The following is a 6415-nucleotide window of genomic DNA, read 5'->3' on the forward strand; positions in this document are numbered from 1 at the left end:
TATTCCTCCGAGACCAACAGATTCGCTAACGGTGGCTTTTCTGTACGGCGCTACAATTCTCCTACAAAGGCACTCCCCGCACTATCAGCCACCTCGACGATGCAGCATCTATTCTCCGTCTGGACTCCCCCGGGACCTCAGATCCATCCCTCCCAGGCCGGACCAGCCCGGCCCCGAATTCCAGCTCCCCAAGGCCGAATCCGGCCCCTTGGTCAAGGGAGCAGAGAAACCGCAAACCCAAATGACGTGCGTGGTTGCCCGCACAGGACACATAGCATTGGAACCACTTGAGGTGCTCGAGCTCGCCGCGGACCCTATGCGGTCCATACCCTCCTTTAAGGCGGATGCCACCTCTTTACCCTTGGAGAAATTCCCAACCATGTTGGTTCTGTCAGATGACAGCCTGGGCGGCCAGGGGCCATGCCTATAGTTTAAAATCGGCTCCCCTGGTCGGAGTTTGGACCTCCCGTTGGAGGCAGTTGTTGAACGGTCATATCTTCCGATAGAGACCAATCTTAAAACACTCAACCACAGGAGAACCCGAAATAGCTATGCTCTCACAGCCATGACTGATTTAACCCCCCCTAGTACTCCCCCAGCAAGCGAACTCTTTGAGCCAGCTGCCACATCTGAAACTCAAGTTAACCACCCTGAACGTTGGGGGCTTGAAACCCCCCCCGAAGAGGAAATCCATTCTGCAGAGGCTACAGGACGATGGGACTTCAGTCACTTTTCTGCAAGAAACACACTTAATCCCAGCAGACTTCTTTGGTTTGCGAAATAGACTCTTTCCGCTACAATTATTTGCTTCCAATGGAACTAAGAAGGGAGGCACCGCTATTCTATTCACGAAAGGTCTTAAGCCCCAGATCCTGGATTTGCTACGATGTCAGGATGGCCGCTTTATCGCAATAAAATGCATCGTCCTGGGCCAGCTCTACACCCTCATCTCGGCCTACTCCCCGAACGAACACCAGAAAGGCTTCTACCAAGACCTAGAAGACTCCCTCCTCCCATTCATCGAGGGGCAAGGCATCATGGGAGGAGACTTCAACGGGGTCCCGGACCCCCTCAAGGACAGATCCCACCCCCCGACATCCAGAGATTCGAAGTTGGCCACTGGCCTGCTCCATCTGTTCCGCATGCTGAACATTGTGGACTCCTGGAGGGTATTGTCCCCAGACGAGAAAGATTTCACTTTCCACTCGTACGTGCGTCGCACCTTCTCCAGTATCGACCTACTCCTGACTTCCCCCCAGATCCTGACCTTCACGGACGATGTGGCGATTGGCCCCCGGATCCTCTCGGACCACGCTCCGGGCACCCTGACCCTGCGGTCTCACAACCCGGATCCCTCTCCTCGCCACCAGTGGAGTCTATATGATCCTATTCTGGGAGACATGGCAGTGAGAGACTCAATCGCCAGGGCGATAAAAAACTTCTTTGCAGAAAACTGGGATGAGGATACTTCCCCGGCCAACACCTGGGATGCCATGAAGGCAGTGGTCAGAGGGGAACTGATCGCCCAAGACCTCACATTCCACAAAAGAAGGCAGGAGACCCGCGCTGCCCTGGAAGCCGAGGTCCGTGAAGTTGAAGCTACTCACAAAAGAAAGGGCTGGGCCCCAAAATCTTATAGGGTCCTGCAAATGGCAAGGAAGGAGCTCAAAGCGCATTACGCTGATGCTACTGCAAACCTATTAACTAGAACCAAGTAATGGTATTATGTTCATAACAATAAGGTCAACAAATTGCTGGTTAATAAGCTGGCCAGGGAGAAGAGCAGGAACTCCATCCTGAGCCTCCGCGACCCGCGCGGAGCAATCCACTACGCGGACCACGAGAAATTACGCCTGGTAAGCGCCCACCACTCAGAGATAATGACGGCAGCCCCGAGGGATCCGGCCGAGCAGCGTGCGTACATCCAAGAGGCGACACTCCCGCACCTGACCTCGGCGGCCAGCGAAGAGCTTGAAGCGCCTATTGTAACTGAGGAAGTGGAGGCTGCCATCAAAAGCCTGAAATCTAGAGCCCCAGGTCCGGACGGTTTTTCCACCCGCTTCTACAAACTCTTCCGGCCCCAACTGATGGCCCCCCTGGCTCGTCTCTTCAACTCATTTGTGGCCTCTGGAACGGTCACTCCAACGATGCAGGAATCCATCACAGTCCTCATCCTTAAGCCTGGAAAGGACCCCCAAGAAATCAGTTTGTATAGACCCATCTCTCTGCTGAATCTGGATGCCAATATATATTCTAAGATCCTGGCCAATCGTCCCGCACCAATCCTTCCGAGCATCATAGACCCAGACCAGACAGGGTTTATAAGTCACAGGTCACACTTGTGTATAGGCGCGTTACAAATGCCAAATCATATCATATAACATCCGCAGAGCACTGAATCTAATAGAGATCGCCAATCGGGACTCTCAGCAATTGGCCCTACTGGCGCTTGACGCAACCAAGGCCTTCGACAAGGTGGACTGGTTTTACCTACGCCTCACTCTGGAGGCCTTTAGCTTTGGTCCGACCTTCGGGAAAATGGTCTTTGCGAACTACCAAGCCCCTAAAACTAGGCTGAGGGTCAACGGCCGCCTATCGGATTCAATCCACCTCACAAGCGGGATGAGGCAGGGATGCCCATTGTCCCCGTTGCTCTTTGCTCTGGCTATGGAGCCGCTGGCCATACGGGTTCACAAAAGCCCCCGGATCAGTGGCCCGAAGATCGGCTCCAAACAACATAAAGTGGCCCTCTACGCATTGAAAGCTCCATGAGGGCGGCCCTGAATGAAATCCACGAAGTTCGGGAGGGTATCAGGGTTTGCTATTAATTTTCAAAAGTCAGCAGCGCTCGGAGTGGGTTTAACACCAGCGGAACAAGAGACCTTAGAAGAATGAGGCCCATTCCAATGGAGCACTCACTCCATCCCATACCTGGGGGTCCAGATTCCCTCACTCCCAACGAAAGTCTATCAGGTCAACTTTCCACCGCTCTTCAAGGAATTGGAGAAGGACTTGGCCCGCTGGCAATCGCAAGAAATCTCCCTGTTCGGCTGCAACACGACATGTAAAATGTACCTCTCCCCCGCTTCCTCTACACCTGCGCTTCCCTCCCAGCCCTCATTCCACTTCCCCCCCTACAGCGGCTCTAAAGGAAGATGGTCGCCTTCATCTGGAAGGGGAAGAAAGCACATATCCCGTGAAGATCTATGATGGCCAGCACAAGACTGGGTGGATTAGGGGTGCCCGACCTCCGAAAATACAAAATTGCAGCTGGCCCACCTTCAGGCATGGGGGCTTGCCACAGGGCGGCCGAAATGGGTGGACATTGAGCAATCCTGCCTCCCTCTTCCCCTCCGCTTCCTCCCGTTTCTCCCCACCTTCTACGCCGGAGCTGGCCGGGAGTCCTGAGTGCCACAAAACAGTCAATAAAGGCTTGGGAGTGGGCCCGCAGACATCATGGCGTCCCTGGAGACCTGAGTGCACTCTCTCCAATCTTCCTCAATCCAGCATTCTCCCCCGGAGCCTGTCCAAGGAACTTTAAGAATTGGGTTGCGGGAGGCCTTGAAACCCTGGGGCAACTCTTCGATGGGGACTCCCCCCTAACCTTTGAACGCTGTAAATCGGCATTCCAGCTAGCAGAGACGGTTAGATACTCCTATGCCCAACTCAGCCACCGGTGCTCCCACCCCCAGACACGGGCAGCGGCCACAAGACCCCTTACTTCGCTAGAGCTAACAGTGGGCTACCTGCCGACCCGGGGAAAGATCTCAACTCTCAATAAGCTGCTACAAGAGGACCCCTTTTGTTCCAGACCCTCCCATATGTCTCAATGGGAGACGGACCTTGGGCATGCCATAGAAGACCACACGTGGGTGAACATTTGGTCCAGAACACGCACAGCATCCCGCTGCATCACCAACCGAGAGTGCGCCCATAAACTGCTCCTGCGGTGGTATTACCCCCCCTCCGCCTCCATCGCTTCCAACAGTACCTGGACCCTCACTGCTGGCGTCTCTGCGGCCTCCCAGGATCATACTTTCATATGTGGTGGACCTGCCCCAGAGTTAAAGGTCTTCTGGACTCACTACCTAGCCACTATAAAGGATGTCACCCAGGTGGCCATTCCACTCACGCCTGAGCAAGTCCTGCTGGGGATCCCGCTACCAGACGTATACCCGAGATCAGGGAGAAGAGCGGCCCTGGTATCCCACTTCTTGCTGGCAGCCAAAATCACGGTGGCCCGCACTTGGAAATCCGCGGAGGGTCCCTTGATGACCCTCTGCTGGGTCAAACTCTGGGACATCCTGATCGCTAAGAAGGTCACGGCAGCTAAAGCAGGACTGCTCCACCGATTCATGGATATTTGGGCTCCAGTGCTGGACTATGACCAGAACTTTCCGGCCCTGACATTTAAGCCACGCCTGATTGCGAGAGCCCTTCGTTCTATGGACGATCCGTCGCCACTACCGGACCAGGCCGACTAGGCCCGGGTACAGTACCCACCGAGGGACTTAGCAGGGAGGGGGAAGGGGATTTTGTGCCTTATATGTCTGGAGATGCTATAAGTACTGTGAATGTATATGCTCCTGTGTGTTGAGTTATAAATAAACACATTTTAAAAAAAGTGTGAAAATAACACTTGAATGCATTTCTTTTTGATTAATTAGGTACATTGAAGAACATGCATTCTGAGATGTGGTCAACATTAAGAAACTCCTTTAATTGCCAAATATGAAGCAGGCATAACACATGCCCAAGCATGCTTTGGCAATAAACATGCCAGAATTGCATAGGCAGCATGGCCCATCATGGAGTATACACCCTACTGCCCACCCACACCATACAGCCCTGAGTATAAACCCAACGCAGCACTGTGCATACACACCACCCCACTGCACTATGCCCACACCACCCAACCTTGCACATATACATCACCACACTGCGCACACACAGAGCATTTCAACACAACACTTAACACTCCCCCCAGCATAGCAATGCACATACTTCACCCTACTGTGCATAGAGTACCCAAGCACTGCACTGCACACTCCAGGTGCCCCCAGCACCACACACATACAGCCCCTACAGAATATGCAGAAGTGCAGTGCTATCCAAGCATACTGAAGTTTGGGCTTACAGTGCTGGTGTTCATAATGCTATCTTGCTCTACTGTGAAAACTACAAATAATTTAACGTGGCATCACTGTGCTAGTTGGTCATATTTGAATCTGCCATTGCATATGATAAGTTGGCATATTGGTATCTAGCCTTTTTGTGCTAAGTAGATATAATGTAACCTTGCATTAACCTCATAATTGAGCAAAACAGAATATTGCACTGCTATGCTAAATGGGCATAATGTAGCCAGTAACCTCTTTGCTAAATGGACATAATGGAATCTGGCACTGCCTTTTAACTGGGCAATCGTGGACACTGGCTATACTATGCTAATTTTGAATAGCCTCGATAATCGATTGAGAACCTAGGCATTGGATGGTAATTGTGCCTGAACCCAATGGGCCTCATTACGACCCAGGCGGTAAGTTACCGCCTGGGTCGTACCTTTACCACCATGGCGTAAACTACATTTACGCCATGGTGGTTGGCGGACTTACCGCCCCATTCCGAGGTTGGCGGGGCGGTAAGTCCCCATTAACCCATTTACCCTTCCCCATTCCCATTTTTGCCCCATAGGGCATAATGGGAGTGGGGAAGGCGTTAATTACGCCACCGTAAATTACGGTGGTGTAATTAACAACAAGGTCCCTTAGCGCCATGGATTTTAACACCTGCTAAAAGCAGGTGTTAAATCCTCCATGGCGCTAAGGGACCTCGGAATCAGGCGGTAAGGGTCGGCGCTGTTTACGCCGCCGTAAACCCCTTACCGCCTGGGTCGTAATGAGGCCCAATGTATTGATGCCAATACCTAGTAATGGTATGAGTACCTTGGCTTATGATCAGAAAACATTGCAATTATAAGTACTTGGGCTTTTGATTGCATTACAGGGTAGACATATATGGTGCATGGTACCAGAGCACATCATGCCCATACCTGACAAACAGTGGTACTTTATGGGTCTATGATGGAATAGCTGGTAATTAGCATGGGTACCTGGAGATTAACACCAATGCATATAAAATGCTTATACGACAGGCCAACACTATTTGCTTTGCCAGTGTTTGCTCCAAGTGGAGTCTAAAATGTTGCAGCAGGCACGCTAATAGCCAAATGAGTAATTTCATCTATCAACCTTTTTTGTCCACTACTCCCTTCTTTCCCCCTCCCCCACTTCCCCTTCTGAACTCTTCCATTCCACTCTTTCACTAACCAGGGAGAAGCACTGAAATTATAGTTAAATACCCGGTGATCAAATCTGCCCTCCTCTGTGCACAATTCACCATCTTATCAAGCATC

This window comes from Ambystoma mexicanum, chromosome 1p (genome assembly GCF_040938575.1).
Source record: "Ambystoma mexicanum isolate Mex_15411 chromosome 1p, UKY_AmexF1_1, whole genome shotgun sequence".
Taxonomy (NCBI): Eukaryota; Metazoa; Chordata; class Amphibia; order Caudata; family Ambystomatidae; genus Ambystoma; species Ambystoma mexicanum.